The sequence below is a fragment of the Apis cerana genome, linkage group LG6 (genome assembly GCF_029169275.1).
Source record: "Apis cerana isolate GH-2021 linkage group LG6, AcerK_1.0, whole genome shotgun sequence".
NCBI lineage: Eukaryota > Metazoa > Arthropoda > Insecta > Hymenoptera > Apidae > Apis > Apis cerana.
The window spans coordinates 1,005,038-1,030,677 of NC_083857.1; the positions used below are offsets into that span (position 1 = coordinate 1,005,038).

Sequence of the window (25,640 nt, forward strand, 5' to 3'; positions counted from 1 at the left end):
TAAATATATATATACATATATATATATATATAATATTTTCTGATTTCTTATATCAATAAATTTAGTTATTTTAAATTAAAAAAAAAGATTAATCATAATGAAAAAATGCTTTTAGGAATAAGATAAATTTCAACTTTTCATTTCAGTTTGCATAGGATAGTAATAGAAATTCATATCTTACTCGAAAATGTAAATAGTAGCTGTGGAAGTTTAGGATTGTGTACTACGTATTAATATTAACGTTTATAAAGCAAGTTTCAGTTGGACTTTAATTCTATCAAATTTTAAAAAATATAAAAAAATATTTCATTCTTTTATGTTATTATAAGATTATTTAAAGTAAACAAAATTTATATTTTCTAATATTTAAATATTCAAAAATGTTCAATATACTATATAATATAATATACAATAATATATCATATAATATACAAAGATATATAAAATATTTATAATATAATATTTTCAAATGCTGCATATTTTTAAATGATATTTAGAATTTAATTTCTATTTGGATTTAATTTTTATAATAATATTTATAAAAATAAGAATATTTAATATTTATTTATGCATAAACATCAACAATAAAAAATAAATTTCGTAATGAAAAAGAATAAATTTTATAATTTTTTATTTATTTATTAATTTCTAAATTAATATATATTTAATTTTATTTATTAAGAAAATTTATATATAAAATATTTCTTTTTTCGTTTATTAATACTCTATAGAATAATAAAAGAATTAAGGAAAAAATGGTTAAAATTCTCAATTCTTGTATACTCGAATTAATTACAATTGATTTTTTAATTCGTTTGAAAAATAATGACATCGCAAAAAATTCAATTACAATGTAATTCTTTTGGCAGGATGAAGCAATATCAAGCAATAATAAAGTCTAATTTGACAAAGAATTTTAACAGGTATCTCAAGAGAAAACGTTAATTGGTTTTTCAATTGGATAAACTTTAATTCCTCTATTTAATTTTGAATTTATTTTTATAAACGATATACAAATTTAATAGCAAATTAAAGAGAGAAATTTGCAATATGAAATTTTTTATATTATTATATATATATATTATATATATATATATATAATCTCTCTTTAATTTGCTATTAAATTTATATATCATTTATAAAAATAAATTCAAAATTAAATATATATATAATATTTTTTTTTATTTAATTAATTAATTAATTATTATATAAATATTATATATATATATGTATATATAAAATTTCATTCCAAATTATATTTTTAAAAAAGTTACTATAGTAATAAAATAATACAGTAATAGTACAATATAGTAATAAAATTAATATAGTAATAAGAATAATAAATGAATAAATAATATATATATATGATTAAAAATAAATTAAAACAAAAAATCATTTGAAGTAAGCAAATACTCATTAATAATTTTTTTAAGCAAAATATTATATAAGTATTTATATAAGTATATGTAAACCAATAAAATAAAAGTTACAAATATATAAAAATTACTGTAACTACTTTTCTTTACACACAAAAATTGCTGTATTAATACTTTACGCGTGCACATGAATGTATTATAAAGTATATAAAGTACAACGACGTTTTTAGAGTTTGAAAAAATATATAGCATAAAAGTTTGAACATGATGGCAAAGGTGTTCGAGTAAAAAGTTCGTATTGGTCGTTCATATCTTCATAAAGGAAACATAGTGTGTCATTCAAGTTACTAACTTTTAATAATAGTAATTTTTATTTTAAATATTGTAATAATGTTTTCTAATTTTTTTTTCTTTTGTTCATTGGTCTTAATCTTTCTATCTTCTGATTTAATTAGAATAAATAAAATTTTTATTAAATAAATGAAATTTAATTCAATCAAATTTAAGGAAAATATGAAAATATTTATTTATTTATTTTTTTCATTATTATATAAATTGTTATATCTTATATAATATTTTATTAATTATTATATATAGAAAATATATTAGTTATATATATGTAAAAGTCACAAATTGGCGAAGACTCACTAATAATTATCATTAAAAAATCCAAAATAATTATCATTAAAAAATCCAAAAATTAAAATTGGAAAATTGCATCAATTAAAGCCAAGAAAAAACATTCTTTAAAATTCTTAAATTATTACTATTTTGATAACTGCTTCTTTCTAATTAAACTTTATCGATTTCAATGAAATTTTTAGCATATGTATATAACTGATATATATTTATCAAAATAATTGTTTAATTTTTCATTATAAATTCAAATAAAAAAATTATAAAAAATGATTTTTATTATTTTCTTTGTAATTCTGAATTACAATTTTTCGAAAAATTTTATTATACATATTTAAAACTTTTATATTAATTAAAAAAAAATAAAAATTATCTTTTAAAAAATTATCGATATATATATCTATTTTAAAAAATAGAACAATTTTCGAAGAAAATTATTTTATTTTAAAGGATGATCAAATACTTTTTACTAAGTATTCACTCAGTTAAATCTATGTTTAAAGTTCTCAATCTTTTTTATTATCTTGATATATTCTCACGATAAAGATTGAAATTCTATTTAATCTGAAACACAAAAAACATTAATTAATCATTTTAAATCAATATATTTATATTGATTTATCTTATATTATCTTATATTTGCAAAGAAAGAAAATATTTTTACATCATAATTCACTTCATTGCCTTTAATATATAATATTCAATAGAAGTCATAATAAAAATATTTTTCTCATCTATATATGTTTAATTTAAAAGAAAATCTATTATCAAAAATTCTAATTAAGCTTGGATCAAAATAAAAAACAAAAAATATGTTTTTCCTAATATCCATGAATTTTTTTTCATAAAATGGATATTCAGTTGGATGATTTACGATTTCTTTATAATTTTTTTACATATGTGGCAAACATAATTTCGCGAAATTGCACTATCATCATAGAGTATTCTTACAATCAACTTTTATGTTTCAAACTTTCCTTGAAAAGGAATTCTACGACATATTCTCCATTTGGAAAATAAAAGAGAGAAAAAAGGAAAAAGAAAGAGTAACATAGATTAACATGAATGTTCTGGTTTTATAAATTCGATTGTTATTTGCGGAAGAAGAAAAGAAATGGAAGGTTGGAAAGATTTAAGATTCTTGTGTTCTTTGGTGTGAAAAATTTGCGCATTACAGAGAATTCAGAGAATTGAGCTGGAGATAAAGTGATGGAAACTTAGATAAGGGTGAAACAAAGATATCAAGTTGCTTTTGCTTTTAAAGAAATTATGATATTTATGAGGAACATTTTTAAAATGATAGATAAATTTGCACTTAAAATTAAAAGTGATAATAAAAAGATCAGATTGTGAAATTTTTATTATTTACTATGTTTATATTCATTATTATTTTTTTAATTTTATATCATTATTATTTTTTATTTTATACTTAATTTTCTATTATATTATATATAAATATCTTTTCTTATAAATTCTCTTTTTAAAGGATTATTCTTGCGTATAAATATTTATACATTATAAATTATTATATATTATTATAAATATTATTATATTACTATATATATATTTTATTATAAATTATTTCAATTTCATTGTTCATAATAAATTCGAAAAATAATGAATCTAAAAAATAAAATTTATAAATATAAAAATATTTATTAAATTGAATAAAAAAAATAAAATCAATAAAACAATTTTTTAAAAAATCATCGCTGTTTAATTATTTTATTTAGAAAAAAAAACTTATGTTATTTCATGTGCAACTTTATTTTAATATCAGATCTCTACATTATTACTGAATTTTGGATATGTAACATTTTTCTAGCCATTTTCTATTCCATTCTAATGTAAGAGTTATGTTACAAGACTAATTTCTCTATCAGAATTAGAGCATCATGTACGATATTACATCTCTATGAAACAGAGTTTGGCACATCATTGTACCACCTATGCATTACAACCTACCTGCGCATTACAACCTACGATCCTATTACGTACATCATGTGAATTGATCATAATGCTGGATGATGAGTAGTACATGCGCCGTTGTGCCGTAATTGCGTTCTGGTATTCCTCCGTAATAACGAAACTGGCCTTTACTTGAATAATGCTTAGAAGCACCAAATCGAAAGCGTTTAGCTAACAAACATCTCAGGGGAATATATTCTATATTGAATATTTTGATCAACATATTAATTCAAATTTCTTTTTAATCTCGCAACTTGCAAGATTTCTTATAATTATAACTTCTCAATATCATGAAGTAAATTAAATTATAGTAATAATAATAATATATACTTTCATTTAAATACTTTTAATTATATTTCTTTTATTATATTAGAAAGAAATTACTAATTATGCAGTTTAGAAAAAAAAGATGTTCTTCTGAATAACTTTTTTTTATAATTTAATCGATGGTTTTTATAAATTTCGAGATATTTGTAAAAAATAGTTCATACTACATTGAATTTACTTTGTCACAGCATTGCGTCAGCATACAACTGTTATTTATCAATTGTTTATATAAACATCGCACGATGATCAGCCAAAATGTATGACTGATTAATTAATTAATATTAGTGCTAAATAATATTTAGCGAAAATTTAAATATTCTTCAATATTTTATTTCTGTTCAATTTGAATAAAATAATATTTTATAAAATGGGATGTAAAATGTCAATAAATAAAACATTTTTATTTTAATAATATAAATATATGTATAAAATAGCTTATTTTAATAATCTGAAACAAAAAATATTTTAATAATCTGGTATAAAATAAAATAAAAACTTTACTTAAAATATTGAGTCATTTTACAAATAATACAATTTTTTTCAATTTATTCTTTGATCTAAAATCTAGTTTCTTTCATCAAAATATTGAAAGAAATTAAACTTTAACGAATTAAAATAAATAAAACATATAATAATGAATTATAGTAAATAATGATAATAAAAAATATTTTTGCAAATAAAAAAATTATCTGGTTAATACTACGATTTTCGACTATATTTTTTGATAGTACATTAAAGAAATATTTATATTCAGAAATGTGTATGAAATGATATCATTATTTTCAATAATAATATTTAAAATAAAGAAAAGAAATTAAAATAAATAAAATATTTTAAACTTCAAATATTTTGAATCTTCAAAAATACTATTTTAAAATATTTATTATATCAAATAAAATATTTCATTTTTAAAGTTATATGTATATTTTCAAATAGGATTATTTATTATTTATTATTTATCTGACTCTGGTTAAAATCAATATACTTTTATAGGAAGTACAATATCTATAGCAAGCTTTACCATTCCATGGATCTTTGGAATTCATGGTACGAAATAATGAAAGAATTATATGAATATCAGAGGACATTTACATAACACTGTTTTTGATTTTTTATTCAAATAAATAGAATTCAAAATCAGATAAATAGATTCAATCATTCAGTTGATTCATTTTTCGTATTATATAGTGCATTCATATTACATTATTATATTTTCATTACATTTTTTCGTTTGTGGATATTCATATAATTAGAATGACGCTTAGTATTAGTTCAAATAATAGGAACTCAGCTAAAGTTTATTTAATCGGAGATTAACATAAAGTTTATTACAATAAATGGAATTTTATTTGTATGATATAATGTACGATATTTGTTCAGTGAATTTTCGATATGTTGTATTTTCCAGTTTGTTTGCACACTAACTATCAGGTTAAAAATTACAAGAGAGCAAAGAGAAGTCGAATTGCGAGCATTTCTCGTGGGACTTTGAGTAATTCGTTTTTTTCAATTAGCCAACTCGAACAGGATTCCCATTTCAAATATACGACTTAGTTGGATCTGCAATTTATTTTGCTCGTCGAATTTCATGAAACTGTTAAACAGGAATCAATTAGTCCAGCTACCACAATGTGTTTACAGACATTTCTTCCTAAGAAAGAGGTTGCGTTGTAATTCTAACTAGAAGTACATACAAGAAAACGAATCAATTTTAAACCCTCATATGCTTGGTTTAATTGCACATTTTTATCACGGAAGATTTATCTTTATTCATTCGAAGCATTTGAGATTTTTAAATAAGATTATTTGCAAATATTCTAACTACAATAAAAACTAAAAAACTTAATTTCACATTACAGACATATTTCACATAAAAAATTTCCAATGTAAGAACTGTAATCTCTTGAGTAAGTGGTTCTACATGTGCCATTGAAAGAATTGTAAACGACAGAATTCTCGAGAGTTTTCGTTCAATAATCTCGTTCACGCTAATATATAAGGTGTCTCGTTCATTGGATGACTCTACACATAAAATCAATAAAAAAAAGTTTGTACAAATGTTTTGTTTGGCCTTGTTTTTGAGTTACAATAAATAATTTCATTGAAAAAATAAAAATAGTTAAACTTATTTTACTATTTACGAAATTCAATATTAAACATTTATTGTATATATATTTATCTATAACGTTCGTATCCAAATAAAACTTTTTAAAAAATTGAATAAAGCTTTCCAAAACTATAATACGAATAATACTTGGAGAAATGAAAAAAAACAATTAATAGAACTTATTCAAACTTGTGTTTAGATGCACAGAAATCAGTTTGAATATCTTTTGTGAAAATAAATAAATATAATATATTAAAATAGAAATACGTTATTTAAATTTTAATTAAGTTAAATAGAGTATATATCTATATAAATTTTTCATATTGTTTTCATGTGTAGATATGACAGGACACCATGTATATCTTACTATACTATATCTAACCTGACCTCAACGACGAAAATCTTCCTTATCTATCTTTCTATCTCTCCTGATTTTTAGTTTTTCCTCTTTTATTTTTCGTTTCATTACAAAAATTCACAATATCATGATGATTATCAATTTTTTATTTTCAGACAAAAATCTTATCTTATTCCAATGTGATACAAAATGATTCTATGATTTTAGGATTTGGGAAAATTCCTTGAGCCAAATGAATTATATATTTCTTTAACAATAGAGATCAAGCTCTCTGGATTTAAAGGTAATTCGATTCAGCAATCTTTTAGTTAAATGTAGAATTTCTTAGACTTTAATATGAAGTCTAAATATGAATTTAGAAATAAGTTTCACAATTGTAATTATACTATTATAAATAAAATAATTTTTACAATAAAATAATATAATAAATAAAAGTAATATAGTATAATAAATAAAATATTTAACAAAAGTATTTATAGAAATTTATAAACTTATCAAAAATATATATTAATATATAATAATATATAATAATTTATTTTTTTAATCATTAATTGTGGAATATATCAAATTTGTTATTGATCAAAATTATATTTCATACACATAATTTGTAAATTTAATAGTTAATAATATAAAATCAGTTTCCTAATATGATTCAAATATTTATACTTATAAATTATTTGTTTTATAAAAAAATGTATCATTTATTTCATTGATGCTACGTTATTATAAATTGTATATTATTAATTTTTTGTAAATGGATATTTGAAAGATATATATATAAAATTTGTTTCTTTAAATAAATACAATATTATATTTCTAATAAATTAATTGATACAAATATTCATTTCCTATGTAAAATTATTTTTCTATAACAAAAAAGTATATTATTTTTAGAACATTATTATTATTTTTTTAGAACATTATGTATATATTTTAACTTGAATTTTATAAAAATTCATTATGAAAGAAAATATCATGTAAAGCGATATTTTTCTCTATCTCTATTTATTATGTTCATGTATCTCTATCTATTAATAAATTTTATAAAATTCAAGTTGAATATTTTCTAAAAATAATAATTTTTTACTATATAAATAACTTAATAGTTTTTTTTATAAGGAATAATAATCTAACAAATAGCTTATCAAATTAATTTATTAAAAAATATATGATTTCATTTAAAAAAAACAAATTTCATTTTCATATATTCTGCAAATGTTCACAGCAAAAAAAAAATTAATAATTTTCTATATCTTCTTCTACATTCTAACTTTTATATATGTATATATATGTATTTAAAAATATTTATTATAAAATTATTGTATTATAAAATTTATATATAATTATATACAAATAACTATAAATTATTTTTTTGTAAAACGAATAATTTATAAATTGTTTGAATTATATAAAAAAAATAGTAAAAAATTTCTTCAATAATTAATATAGAATCTGCATCTTGCATTTCTTAATTGTTTCAATATTCTATTATGTATGTATATATATATATATATATATATATATATATATAAATGGCGAATAAGTAGTTTCGTGTATTTATGCTTTATAAATTTAAATTTGGAAATAAAATAACAGATATAGCAAAACTTAAAGTTTAAATTTCTGTAATTATAATTTGTTTTTATTTTATTTTTAAATAAATAAACAATGATAAAATGATAAAAACGATTAAAAACAAATTAAAAATTTTAATAATATATATAATTATATATAATATATATGAATATACAATTAAATTAATGAATGGCACAAAGCTAAATTGTTCAATCCTTTTTAAAAAAAATTAATTTTGAAATTTAAAAAATTATAAAATGTGAAAAATCTACTTATCGCTTATATATTTATATTATTTATTTTGCAACAATCACTACTATTTTGACTCTTTTCTTTCTTTTTTTCAAGAACACATAAATTGTCAAGAATACAATATTTCAAAAATATAAGTCAACTTTAATTCTCTTCAATGTCAAAATTTTACTCTCTAGTCAAGTCAATTCCTCTTCACAAATCCACTTTGTTCTTTTCAATATCAAACATATTTCATTCAAAAATATTATTCGAAAACACATTTTAACTTGTAACATTCAACGCGAAAATATTCCATCGAACATATCGCAAAGAAAAATCAAGATTGTGCAAATTGCAATAGAAACCACAATCTCAAAAGAGACGTTCTCTTAGCTTGAAATTTCTATTTTCATACGCTGTAGCGATTCAATCGAGTAAGTACTGCGGCTCATATAATACAACACCAAGAATTGATTATATCTTGGAGAATTTTGTCACGACTGTAATTATGAAATCCCGTTTACTTATGATTTTCAAGCTATTTCGCGAAAATTGTGAATCTGTATGGAATACAATAGAGAGACTTAGCATATACCTGGGGGCCAATTGTCTTAAACTATTTTGAAAATTTTGTTTCTTGCCATTGTTAAGGATAAGAATGATGATATAATCAAAAATTTATAGAATGAGATGAATAAAGGAATGTATTTTTAGCTGAAATTCTTTTTATTTTTGGCAAAAATGTTTTTTTTTACGTTTTATATATATAAATATATAATATAATACAATACTAATTTTTCCTAAAGGATTGGTACTTTTTGGTAGAATAAATAAATGATAAATATCATTCAGAGCTTGAAGATAATAATAAAATATAAGTATTTATTATGCATATAGTTAATGTGAATGAATATGTGTGAATGAATATATAGAATATATTTAGGAGAAATAATATTGTACAATCTATAAATTAAATAATCTATAAATATTAATCTATAAAATAAATGATAAATTAATAAATAATTATTTTCTAAACTATTTTTTATTTGGAAAATGTTTTAATGGAATTTATTCTTTCAAAAGAAAAATAATTTAATGTACATAATTTTTTCTGTAGATTTACTAATAAGCAATCAAATTCTTTTTTTAAAGAAATAAATAAAATTGTATATTTTTTTTAATGTATCAATCAATGGAATTGTTCATGTTTTAAAAGGAATTACTAAGCTAATTTATGGAAAAAATTACAAATTCAGAAGATATTTTAAAATTTAATATATAAAAGACAAGAAGAATGCGAAGCAATAATTTTATGTTTTTATGTTATGTTTTCTAAATTATAAAAATTAAAGTTAAATTAATAATTTTTTTCCTAAAAATAACTTTATGTTTTAAGAATATGGAATGACTGTGTATTTTAATTTATTGATTATTTTATTAAAAAATGAATTTGAACTTACTTAACTAACTACTACTTAATACTACTACTTTAACTACTACTTAATATGTCATTTATCCATTTATAAAAAAAGATTTTATATTAAATTATTTTTTTCTTAAAATAGTATAAATCTTATTTGAAATATTTTTTAAATAATAAAAAATTATTAATAATAAAAATAATTATTATTATGAATTAATATAGATTATCATATAGCAAAGATTCTTTTTAAATATTTATTTAAATGAAAAGCAAATTTCATTTACTATCATAAAATAATAAAAATTATAATATTTGATTTAATTATTTTCATCTTTATCTTTTACTTTACTTTTTTTTACTCTTCATTATAATCGAAATATAGAAAAATAATATTATAATACAAAACAAAAAATATAAACAAAGTGATTTTATATTAATTATAATAAGTAATATTATATTAATTATTTTGTTTGAACAAATTTAGTTAGAAACATAATAATCATATATAATCAAATATAATTTATAAATATAATTACAATATAAATAAATTTTGTTTCATTCCCAATAATCATTATTAGTAGTGAAATTTATTTCGATTATCGATAACTATTATAGTTTACATCAAAATATTTTCTTTCATTATAAACAAAATTAATTAATAAAATATTTATTTATTATCTCAAATTTCTCTGCTTAAAATTTAATTTTTTAGAAATTACAATATGATCAAAATTTCTAGCTATTTTTCAAAGTCTTTTTTAATAGTCTTAGTTATAGCTTATTTTAATATCTGCAGTATTTAAACTTACGAAAATTCTTAATTTAAGTTCTTATTTCTGTTCAATAATGATAATAATAAATGTATCGTAATATTATCTTTTAAGATTAAAGACAACACATAAACGACAATAAACATAAAGTAACAAGATTAGTACCCTCGTATACCGTAGATACGGATGACTTGACGTGGATGATTAAAATAAATACATCCTTGAAATTTTGAATTTATCCGATTAGACATGATTTTTTTTCTTCACTTTTGATTAAAGACTGAAACTCTTGATTGGATTATATTTAACATTAAAAAATTTATAATAAGATTAAGCAGGATAAATGAAGAATAATAGAATAATAAAAGAAATTAGAATAAGTTTAAATAAGAATTTGAAACAAAATTAGAATAAATGAAACTGAATATAAACTAAATTTTGAATTTTATACAGAATGTATAAAAAATAATATGTTGTGTCCATAATAGCGTAATTTTGCATTTCTAAATCAATAGAGATGTATAAAAAATTTTTGCTACAAAAATAACATTTTCAAGATTTGGTTTAATTGGTTCATTCTTTTAATTCTAAAAAATATACGTTTCAAAAAGTATGTTTCAATTTATAATCTATTAACAAATCTTATCAAATTGTATGATCATTTGATTGAACATTACGTTTACGATTTTTTTTTTTAATATTGCTATTCTATTATCGATAATGTTTCTATTATCGAGTTATTATCAACAATAATCTGTTTTTTTTTATAGTAAGATTGATGACGAGCATTGATATATTTAATGAGCATTAACATAACATAATATTAATTTCTATTCAATAAATTATTGATTTAGCTAATGAAAATCGCATCGAATTGATATTTCTTCTCCATATTGTTTTCTTCATTTCTATATATTTTGTAAGCTAATATATATTTAATTAATTCATTAATTGCGTATTATCTATATTGCAATATTTAATGAAAATATAGACATGTTAAAAAAAATAATTCATAAAATTTTAGAATCATTTTTTAAAAGAACAATTTATTTGGAGACTTTTGTTCTTTAAGATAAGTATTATCTCATGCAAAAAAAGTTGCTTTGAAAATTTATATCATTTTTACAACAAAAATTTTTTATTCGTAATTTTTACCAATCCAATAAAGATGTAAAATTTATAATAATTATATTTTATATATAATATATTTTTTATTTATTATATTATATTATATATAATTATATTATATATAATATAATTTTTTATATATAATATATTTATTATAAGCTTTGAATTCGAATTATTGTAAATGAATATTATTTTAAGTTGACAAATAAAATTTTTTATTATTTGCTCTATAAATTGCCTGAGAACATTTATATTTATATTTATATTAATTTTATTTATAATTTATATTTTATTAATTTTCTTGATTTCTTCTTGAAAAATATCGTGATCATTAACAATAAAAGAAATAAAAATTACAATTTTTTTTAAATATTACAAAATAAATATTCTTATATTTGTTTAACGTTGGATACGCAAACACATGAAAGAATATACGATATAAGATGAAAAACAAATAAATTAATGAAACAGAGAGTTAAATATTTATTTTTATATCGAAATAAAAACTTTTACGTTACAAATTCATATTCTAAAAAAAAGTTCTCCAAGATCGAATAAAAAAGTTATAATTTTCAATTAATTATGAAATAACAATAATTTCTCGTTTGTTATTTTTCTTTCTTTTAAGAAAACGATTATAACATAAAGTGTAATTACTGAAACTTTTATTCCATATATCTTTGTATAAATAGATAAAGTTTTATTTTCTTGAAAAATAAAAAGACTTTCAATTAAATAAAAATTTATTTTATCTTGCAAAAATTGATGATGAAGTTATTTGATATTATAATAAAATCTTAATTATCTGAAATTATTTAATTATAGATAAATCCATTTATAATAAAAATCCAAGTGATTTTTGACAATTGATCAAAGGGGATGATGAATTTGTGTTTATCATATGAAACAATTAAAAATCAAATAATTTTCAAAAACAAATATTTATTGCATAAAAAAATATATATTTATTGTTAATAAAAGAAATATATTACAAAAATAAATTGATTATTTTTAAATACAATCTTATAATATGATTATTGATCTCACTTTAATAACTCATTCTGTTTTTTATTTAAATAATTGAATTTTAAATATATTTCTAAAATTAAATTCTGAAATGAATGAAATATAATTAATTGCTTTTCTATGTTGTTTAATTTTACTTTTGTTATTAGAAAAATGAAACAGTTGTATAAAAATTGCTTTTTCTTTTATAAGATATTTTATTTCAAGTTAATGAAATATTTTGAAAATTTTATTGAAAAAATATTTTAAACGAAAATTGTAAAGTTCAAAGTATTTCGACATTGTTCCGATGTTGATTCAAAGTCATTATGATTCAATAAATATTGTCAATTTATTTTCTTTAAATTAGCATATATTTTAGAACAAATTTTGATTTAAATAAAAAAGTAATCACAATGCTTAATAATCATCATCATGTTAGTAAAATAATATTAATGTAGTAATGAAAGAAAACTTTAAAAAGCAATATAAAAAAAATTATATAAAATATCAAATATCTTGAAAGTAGAAGATTAAGTCGATAAAATCAAGAAATATATTTTTGTTTTTTATCAGAAAAATGAATGTCATAAAAAATATTCCATTTAAAAGAAATGTGGAATATAATATAATGTTGACTATAATAGTATGACTTTGATTTATTTAATATCAAAAAATTAATGACAAATTTTAATTTTTTGTTCAAAATATTTTTTCGATACATTTCTGAAATATTTATTTTGTTATCTAATTTTAAGTTAAAGTAGAATATTTTCTATATTTTTTATGCTGCTTTTAATTTCATTAATAATGCTAATTTCATTAATAATGCTAAATAAACAAATAATTTTAATTTTTATATTTTGGCTTAAAATATTTATTAAATATATGATTCTTTAAAATTCTTATTAATCTAACAAACTTTAAGATGTATTATTAAATTAGTACAAAATAACTTTATTTAACACTTCATTTCAGGTATATTTTATGAACAATTATTTTGAATTTCATATTTTTCATATTAAACTTGTTAATATGAAAATATTATATAAAAATTAAAAATATTATACATATTATTTACAAATTAATAATAATAATCACAGTAAATATCATCAATAATTTAAGCAATATTATAATATTTATAATTACTTCTGATGTTAGTAAATTTCAATTTTGCAATCAATTTAATTTTAAATATTACACATTACACATTAATTTTTCAGAGTTTTTTCAATGAAACTCTCATAATTATTAAATAAGTACAATATAAGCATATATAATAAATCGGCAAAACATAATTACAAACGTGGACGAAAATTTTTGATTATTATGCATGTTTTATTCCTTAATATTTCTTACATGCAATAAATTAGTTTCTCATTTGTAAAAAGTAATAATGTAAATGAGCAATTGTGTTAATCAATCACCTATATATATATATATATAACTTCTTGTATGCAAAATAAATTGGAACATTTATTTATTATAGATAAAATCAATTTAATAAACTCATTTTAGAAAATAAATAAAATGAAAAAATAAAATGTTTTTATAAATAAAAAGTTTTAATATTTTTAAAATTAGTTTTTATGATTTAAATTATTAAATCATGGAAAAAATTTTTTAATTTTTAAATCTGAAATTTAAATTAATTTTTTGTTTGAATTCTAATAAACAACAAATAATATCTCAGGAATACAATCTTATCTTATCTAAAATTTAATATCTACGCTGATAAAAATTGATTATAATAAATGCGATGCACGTGAATGGCAAGAAGGATCTTAAATCAGATTATATTCTTTTAAAAAGAGAAAAAAAATAATTATTCCTAACGACATCCAAATAATTTGTAATAAGATTATATATAATGATTAAAAACGATTTAAATTTATTTTCATTAAATTTCTTATTAACGAGACATATTTCATTTAATATAGTTTTTTAAATCAAAATGCAAAAGAATAGGAAATTTTTTAAAATATATTAATCGATACACAGACATTTTGACACTAAAAGAAACTTTCTTTTACAATGGAATGAAAATTTTAAATGAACAAAATCTATAAATAAAATCTTTAAATTAAATTATAAATTAAAAATTTTCAATAAATTTTCAAGCAGTTGAAATATAATTATAAATAAAAATTATAATTCTAACATTAAATTAATTTATTTATATAAATGACATTTTTTCATTTTAGAATATATAAATTGCAATAAATAAAAATAATTAAATTTGATTTATATTAGTTAATTGTGTTTGATGTAAATACATTCAGTAATGTTACTTTATGTTCGAATATTCAACACCAACGAATTCAATAATCCATTCTGAATAATATTTATCTCTCACATTAAATGATATATGTTGAATCAGAAGTTCAATAATTAAAAAAATATATTATTATTAGTTCACAAAAGATTGACATTAAGATAACGTTGCATTATTGTAACGTATTGTAACATAATTAACAAAGCAGAATATTTGTTCATTGATTATTTACATATCCATAAATGATCAAATGATTTTGTTGACTTTGAATAACATGCATTATTTATGTTAAAATTTTAAATATTAATCGATACAAATATTAAAACATTTAAAAAAAATATATATAATTACATATATTAAAAATATATATAATTGGATAAAGTTGCACGATTGTTTATATGGTTCATCAAAAATCCGCAATTATCTGAAATAAAGGAATCTCAGAGGAAATAAGCGTTTATAAAATTCAAGGAAAAATTAAAACTATAGAACTATAAAACAAATTTAACTTTTGAATTAATAGAATATTTTGAATTATTAAATTATTCGAATTAATTGAACAATTCGGATGAAAAAAAAACATTATTAATCTAACTTTTTGACCTTGAATTAACAGAACTTTTAATATTTTGTAAGAACTTTACATATTTATTCAGTTATATATAAATTTTTATTGGTATAGATTTGATTGTTTACAATAAAATTTTGTCAACAGCAGAACTTTTTAATAAATCAATGTCATTATTACATACCAGTTTTTATAAATAAGTTAAAGTTAACAATAGATAATATATATTTTAATATTTTAAATGTATTATTTGATGTGTTTATAAAATGTTTTATTAAAAGAAATTTAATTTCTATAATTATTTCTTATAATTTATAACATCTATAATTATGTAACAAATTTTTTTTATAGAAATATAAATATACTACATATTTTACTGTTATTCTTTTTTGTTTAACTCATTTTTATATAATAAATAAATATAAATAAACAAATATAGATATATCACTATAATTTAAAATTTTATTCTTATATATATATATTATTATATAAATCTTATATATTTTATATTTTATAATACATTGATATATTTTATAGTTTATAATTAAAAAATGAAAAAATAAAAAAAAATTCCAATGGAATGCATCGCATGTTGCTTATATCTTATACTACAGCTTTAATAAATAAAAAATATAAATCAAAATGAGAACTCAAAAACATTACTTTATATTTTTATAGTATCTATTACACAAAATCACATCATTCATATTCACATTTTTACAACTTGGTGAAAAAAAATATAAAAAAATTAAAAAGAAACAAAATTCAAAAAATTTCTTTTGTATTCTTATAAAATCCACTACACAAAACTATATCGTTTATATCGTATTGCTATAGATTATATTCATATCTTATCTCTGAAAAAATAAAAGAAAACAAAGAAAATATTTAAAAAAAAATTGAAAATTCTTCTTTTGTATTTTTATAAAAGAATATAAGAAATTTTTTCCTTCCTGCACAAAGCCAAATCTCTCTTATCACATCGTCATATCGTAAAATTATAAAGAATCATTTTCCTTTGGGTCGCGAATTTTTCCAACAGAAATCATCGACAATACTGTTTGCACTCATAGCAATCGTTGTTGCATCAGCATCTGATAGCTGTGACGTCCAGGAGAAAAATATTTGCCGAAACGCGCGTTCTAATTCCGTCAAAGACAAACAACGAGAAACAATGGAAACGAGAATTCGGTCGCTAAAAAGTAAAGCTTTTCAATCTTCGAACATATGTAGTAAAGAATTGCATTAACATTCATCCTCTTCGTACATATTAATGATCGAGTTTTCGCATCTATGTGTGCGTATATCCATATCTCTTTCAATATAACATGTATATCAGGATGATTCTTATCCTCTTTTGGATGTGATAATTATGTTTCCTGACCACGATTCGATATCTTTCCTGATTTTTCTTTCAATTATTCTCTTTACTTCATATTCTCTTCTCTTTTTTCCCTCTTTTATATCGACATTCCGTAATTATCGGACTAATTGCAATTTCTCTCGTACTTCGCACTTCGAGGAATCTCTTGCGATATAGAAAAGTGTGAGACACTACGTATTTTCAATTCAGAACACGCTATTCTGTCGATAGGAATAAGCTGATCAATTTTCTGTGGAATCTCCTCAAATAAGGTAAATGGTTTGAGATAAAAGATCCTTTTTTCTTTATTGTTGATGAATCTTTTATATCGAATCTCTGATTTTACGAAAATTTTTATTTTTAGGATTTTTTTCTTATATTGAGAATGTATGATTATATGAATGTTAATTATTGAAATTTTAATTATCCAAATGATTATCTTAAAATGAATATGTATTAACTCATGAATATATATATACTATTTATAATAATAATAATATTATATTATTAAATATATTTATTACATATTTGTTTATATATATATATGTTTATTCTATATATTATATTATATATACTATTGTATATATTAATAATATGTAATAATATGTATTAATTTACATGTGTATTAACTTATAAATATAAATATACATGGCATATTTAAAAATATTTGTATTCTAGAATATGTATCCTAAGATTGTAAAACTTAAAAATAACTAATTTTTTTTTAATATATGTTTTTTATTAAGTTTATATTTTTTTACACAATAAACATATTTTATATATGTAATTTATCTCCTAATTCATTTCGATAATAATATTTTATTGTAATATTTATTAGAATTTATTAGAATATTAGCATTATACATAATAAATAGTGAATTTTGATTTTCAATTTTTTTCTGAGATATTAAAAAATAGATTTTTTGACAGTTTATAAATAATTAAAAGAAATAATTTTGTTAAGTTTTAAACTACTGAGTTTATTTCATGAATTTTATTCATATGTATATATGAAATTTGAATACATGTGAGACGTTGAATAAATTGATTGTTAGAAGTCTGATTGCCTTTAAAACTGATTTTGGATAATTAACTCCGATCCTACATGATTCTCTTTGATGTTACATTATTTGTTAAATAGTACAAGACCAAATATTTTGATTACTTATCATAATGAATATAAAATCAAATCATGGGAATTGGATATATTTTATTTAAAAAATAAATGTAAAAAGTAACAATTTGAAATAATAAATTATTTTATATAATATTATATAATATATATAATATATAATATTATATAATATAATTATGAACGTCATAATTTTATTTAAAAAAAAATATAAAAGAAAAAAGTAATTATATATATGTATACTTTATTTTTAATCACATTAATTATCATACATTTTTACGTAATTTTTTATTATTAATTGATATAAATAATTACTCAAAATTTCATATAATTCTATACCATTATTGAGATATAAACTTGGATAGTTATAGTCGATTTTAATTTATCTATCTTTTATATATCTATCTTGTATAAATAAGATTCATACTAAAAAATTTCTAAAAAATTCTAAAAAATTTCTCTATCTATTATATATATATCTATTCTACATATTTCTAAATATTTAAAAATAAAATTTTCATCTTTGTACGGAAAATTTTTTCTTAACATTTTCTTGACACTAAATATATATTGTATATTCATATACATTTATAAATATGTAAATATATATATTATTGTAAATAGAATATTATATCAAAATATTAAAAACTGTATTTTGTTAATAACATAACATTACAACTAGAAAAGAATATCTTGAAAAATATAACATTGCTTATATACAAGATATTATTATTATTGAGAAAAATATATATAAGGCAGAAATTAATTTTTCGTGGATAAATACTTTTTCGATTTTAATTCTCATTAATTGAAAATATTTTCTATATGAAATAAAATTATAAATTAAAAATAATATAAAAAAAAAATGTATTTTGTGAAAATTTTATTTGTTCACGAACAATAAATATTTTATGATGTGTTTATTTGGAGAAATTCTTTGCACAAATCTTTTCCCATTATTATCAGTCACTGATCTCTCACTATGTCTAAACAAAAACGTTATGACAATGTTTTTTTAGTAAAGATATTGTATTTTTGAAGAAATTTTAATAGTACATTACAATTATATATTTTTGAGATATTTTAATCCATTTGGAGAACAAAATTAGTTGGTCCCAAGCCCAAAATTAATTCAGACATAATTCAGACATCAGTTGACTCAACAACAATCAATCATCTTATATTCAGAAAAATTTAGAATAAGAATATGATCAATTTTTGATTATCATCATATATTTATGCAACAATGACCATCAGCCCAATTCGAGCAATTTTCTTCTTATTTAAGATATTGCGAATCATTTATTTATTTTATTACCTCTATATTATTATACGAATTATACTAAATATTCGAATCATCATTTTTTATCTGCAATTATTTGTGATATAATTATTCTATCCGTGTAAATTTTTATCTCATTATTTTACAATTATTATTTTTAAAAAATTTAATAATTTCCGTAGTAATATAAATTTATTATATTATCTTTATAGAAAATTTCTATTAACTTTCGACTACTTCCACTTCGATTATTATAACTTATTACATTCTTTTTTACCCATCAAATCGTGATCGATTTGCGTGTTATTTTCTTCTTGAGCTCGTAAATTTCAAATTAATCATCCGATACATTCTTTCACGATTGGTTACCCACTATATTAATATTGAACAACTAGTTCAAATTGAAAAGTGAATGGAGAATATGGATTCATAAGAAAATTATGTTCTATTAATATTAAAAGATAAACTTCGATCAAGTTTTACCAAAGAACAATTTTATTTAAAAACTATATAACTAATTATTATGTAAAAAATTCATATCAAATTATATTGTCATGAACGCTCTTTTTGCTGAGAAATCATTTTATTTATTTAAAATTTATTTAAAAATACATATAAATATAGTTTATTTTTCAATTAAAATTTTAATTTTTAATTTGAATTGATAACTTTGTGTTTAAATCTTTGATAATCACGAAATTACAAGCGATTAAAAATAATCAATTAAGAAAATAATTATTCTTTTATAACGCAGATTTTTAAAACTTCTTATATTAGACATTCTTATATTAAAAAATATAATAGAAAACAAAAATATTTTTTAAAACGAATAATAATCCTTTAAAAAGTTTATTTTTTATAATTTTCTTAAAATTGAATCATATAATTTGAGTTTCTTTGAAAAATTAAAAAGATTAGTTTACTATACGATGTATAAAAAAATTTTTTTAAAGAAATTGCAATTATATCATATCACAAAGAAAATAATAAGAAAGTGATTTTTTGCTATTTTTTTATCTGAACTTATAATAAAAATTTAAAAAATATATTGTAATTTTATATGAATTATATATAAGAAAATTTCGAAATAGATAGAACATTACTATGAATTATAAATAATTAAAAATAAAAAAAAATTCAATTTTTGTAATAAATCTAAACATTTTTATATTTTTTGATAAAGTTGTTATGACTTTTTTTGCTTTTTTCACCAACCGATTTTTATGAAATGTTCATATGTAATTAACATAAATCTACAAAATATAAATTTTAAATTTTCATTACAAGCTCAAAAAAAGTTATAAAGAATGATCTTTTTTTATTTTTTTTTTTTTCAATTTGATGAATTATAATTTTTTAAAAATATTTTTAGACATTATATAAAATCTAATCCTTATAATAAATCCATTATAATAAATCTAATCCTTCCAACTTTTCAAAAAAATTCATATTTTAAAAAAAGTCTAATTTTGAAAAAGTTATTTTGTTTTAATTAGTGGATTTATATTTTTATTCATTGTACATAATTTAGTCAATAAGTTAAGTTTAAATAATTTTATTATATGACTTATGATATTATATTGATATGATATTAAATTTAAGAGATAAAAATATTTTTAACAGCTTATCAAATAAGAAATGTGAAAAGATCAATCAATAATCTCAATGTCTGTAAAAATGATTGTTTTTCTCAAAACAAAAACACAATCAATAATATTAACGACAATATTTCAAATATAGTTTTATTATTTCAATAATGCTTCAATTTTTTCAAGAGCAATAATAACAACACTATCAACACATATATCGATATTCATATATGTTTATATTTGATGCGATATATATTGATTTTGATATTCCATTCTCTATAATATGAACAATTTAAAAAATGGCAGATGATTAAAAAAAATTCCTACTAAATATATTTTATTAAAATAGAAATGAAAAAAAATCTAATTATGCTTGCAAATAATATTCAAATGTTCGAATATTGGAATTCGCAAATAGCTTATAAGCTGTTAGCAAACAACATTCATTGCCAATATAGACATTTTCGTCAACAAGCAGGAAACAGTATTTCCCCAAGAGACAATACATCTAATACTGCATCCGTATTGATTACACTTGTTCGCAAACAAAAATAACATTGCATTTACATTGAAACTCGTGAGTAATTTAAGCAATTTTTAGTTGTAGAATTGTTCGCTTAAGAAAATATCATAATATATACATTTTCAATTAAGCAAATACATTTATTTTCTAATAGCGAATTTAAAGATTGATCTAAATCAATATTCATTTTTTCTATTATTTTTTTTTAAATATGAAGCACACGTTCAATTGAAGAGAATCTTGATATTTTGGAGATAAATTAAAAATATTAAAAATTATAAATTATATTTTGTTTGCATATTATTTATAACTTTGAAATATATAAAAATTGAAATTCTTAAAAATTTGAAATTTATAATTTTTTTCGTACTATTCCCGTGCATTTCCTTGTTAGGAGAGATACATTAAATTTAATTTTAAATTTTTATAAAAATTAGAATTTTTTAATTTCATTTAAAAATTAAAGAACATTTAAAGAATTTCAAATATTTTAATACATTTTGAAAAATAAAAAAATAAAAAAAATAAATAAAATGAAATCGTTAAATGTTTAAGTTATATTTGTTCAATGTTTGATTATGATTTCTGAATTTATTGATTATGAATTATTATATTAGAAAAGAAATAAAAATTATTCAAAAAAGATTTGAAAAACTTATTTAAACATATCACAAAAAGCATTATATTATAATATTATAAAAAACAATATAAAAAACATTTAAAAAACACTTATTAACAATAACGGATATTGATTTTATAAGTATAAATACATCATAATAATTTAATATGATAAAATTTCCATATTTTAAATGTAATAGCAATAAAATAGAATTGCAAAAATATTTAAATATTTTGTTAACAATTATTGATTAAAAAATTAAATTAAGAAAGATTAAATTAAAATGAATGAAAAACAAAAATAATCCGAAAAAATGAAAATGATCAAAATATATATACATATAATTTCAAAAATCAAAAATTATCGAATTAACTTTTGATTAGTCATATATCATAATTCAATTAATCAGTTGATTAGTTCTTCACAAGATAATTTTTGTGTGAACTTTTTATACAAATCTTTCTAGGGATAAGGATTACCAATTATAGAGTAGTCACATGACAAAATTTTATTTTAGTATATTATATTAGTATAGTATATTATATTGACAAATTTAAAATGGGATCGCATAAGCATAAAAAATGGACTACTTCTATCGTAGTTTTATATAGTAATGCATAGAAATGCTGCTCAAATCATGTCTATCTATATTTATATATATATCAACAATTTAATATTCATTTTTTGCTTGATCTGTTTATAATTTCGATTTAAGTAGGATTTTTTATATCACATATGTGTAAGACAAAAATTCAAATTTTTTAGCTATTTGAAATTTCATATATATGTTTTCATATATATATTTCATTATTGCGAAAATGATAATACATATATATATATAAAATACGCGGAAATCTATCGTATTGAATAAACTGTTCTATAAATCTATTTTTATAATTAAATACTTAAAATGTAAAAAAAATGTATAATATAATTCAAATAATATTATAATATATATATACAGAATTCAATTAGTATAAACGAATTCTAAGTAATTTCTCATGAAAATGAAAGAAAAAAATATACAATAAAATTTTTTATCCGAGACTTCATTTTTCTGAAATAATTGAATTTGAAAATTTCAGTGCACATAACTATGTATTAAAATAAAAGAAACTGGTAAATCAATTTTTTTATTTTTAATAAAATTATATTTATTTAAAATTATGTTTATATTTATTATTTAAAATTATTTATATTTATACTTAAAATTTGATTATAAGAATTGCTATATGTAGTAACATATACATACATTTGATTATCTGATTAAACGATTAAAAATTATTTAATATAATAACAATTGAAATATCTTAATATTAATTTATTTTCATGTTAGGATTAGTACTAATTTCAATTATTAAAATTCTATAATTAGAATTAATTAATACATGGTGTATATATACATATATATTTTAAGCAATTAAAGAAATGCTATTAATAATTTATCTTAATAATAATAAAATAATATATCATATATTAATACAGTTGGAATATATAATAATTTTTTTTCATATATTAATAATATTTTGATAATAAATTAAAAAATATTTTTAACTAATTAAACATAAATTGTAAATATATTAATAAGTTTAAACAAAATTTAAAAAATTTTTTTTCCTATCATCAAATAATAATTTAAATCATTATAGAAACAACAAAAATTTAATATTAAATTAAATATAAAATTAAATGTAATATTAAATATAAAATTTTAATAAGAAAAATATATTCATATAAATTTATAAATCAACTTGCATTGGGCGTTTATTTTGATTTAAATGTACTTCATGATTTTAAATTATTTATAAAGAAATATTGCTGCAATAAATACTATAATAAATAAATTTAAAAAAATAATTAATAAATTTAAAAATATTCATTTATATATTCAATGAATTTCTAGAATATATATATCTATTTATATATTCTGTATAATGTAAATGATATAACATAGAGTGCGGAAACATAAAATCTTGAATTATTTATAGCCAATTTTTCGATAATGCTAATAACAATATACAAAAACAATTGTCAATTATTTTTGACTTGATGCAATAGAAATCATTTCTTTCTATTGTACATGCTTTCACAGTATAGCATACATACAATATTATGATTAATGATTAATTAACGTATTTATATAGGCAATTCTGGTATCCCTTATGATATATGTAATATTTATAAAGCGGTATAAATAACACTTATGACCTTTATATATTATGACCTTATATATTATATATTATATATGAACTAAAGTTGAAATGTGACATTTATGATTTACTATACAGTAGAAAGAAACTATATATCTAGAAAGAAAAAGAAAATACAAGCAAACATAATATCATTCGCTGAATTATATTTTAATAATAGCTGTAATTGTGTATACATACAATTGTGTATGTTCTCAAATATTATTATCTTGAAAGTGAAACTTCAAATGAAAAAATTTTATTTTATATTTTCACATGAGAAATCACTTTGTATCTGCTTATATATTGGCCGCACCCTTGTACGTACTTCCGTCCATAAGTAACTGAACACTTACTAATTTTAAACACGAGCTAATATTGTTAACTTGTTAATAGTTAGCATTAGTTCATGTTTATATTTCTAAGATCGTAGTTATACAATTTTAAATATTTGTTTAATAACTTTTCACGATTTTTTCTTTCATTATTAATCGTAAAATTTTATAAAATTAAGAAAATGGAAGTATTTATAGTTTTATGATATTTTATATTTTTCTTTAAATTAAGGATATTATCTTTTTAAATTTGTATAATGAACTGAAAAAATATATAAAACAATCTATAAATTTATTATGTATATAATAATAGATCATCAATTATAAAATTGTATATATATTATATTATTTTAATACATCATTCTAATATATCTTTTATATTTTGATATAACAAAATATGAATTAATCTATTTAGTTTTTAATTATATTATAATATTGTACTTTATTCTCATTATTTAATTTATTTAATTAAAATAGATTTAAAGTTAGAAAAACAGAATTAAGATTATTAAAATAATATTTGCATATAAAATAATATCGTCAGATTAATTAATATTTTTACAATTATTTCGAAATATATTATTAAATATTGGATGATTTATGAATCGAACATACAATTAAATTTAGTTGTAAATAGTTATAATTTATAGGAAATATCATTTTTAAAATTTATATATGTATTTATGTGGATTATATTATTTGTATATAATATTTTCTTTATAAATAGACAATTTTAATTAAAATTGAATTTTCAAATCATATTTTTATACGATATATTGTTATTTCATCAGCATTATAAGTAGCTTATATTAAAATAATAATCGAGTAATTCATTGATAATAATCAGAGCGTTGAAAC

The 25,640-nt window shown here is 18.5% G+C and overlaps 1 protein-coding gene and 1 long non-coding RNA gene across 5 annotated transcripts in view; one reads left to right on the forward strand and one right to left on the reverse strand.

Moving 5' to 3' along the window:
• Positions 1–25,640, reverse strand: part of LOC107993453 (5-hydroxytryptamine receptor 1) — a 386,084-nt gene that overhangs the window by 292,361 nt on the left and 68,083 nt on the right. The window lies entirely within an intron of this gene.
• On the forward strand, positions 16,704–17,779 carry LOC133666196 (uncharacterized). The gene is made up of 2 exons (XR_009829992.1): positions 16,704–17,385; positions 17,478–17,779. It is a non-coding gene; the product is annotated as an uncharacterized LOC133666196 (long non-coding RNA).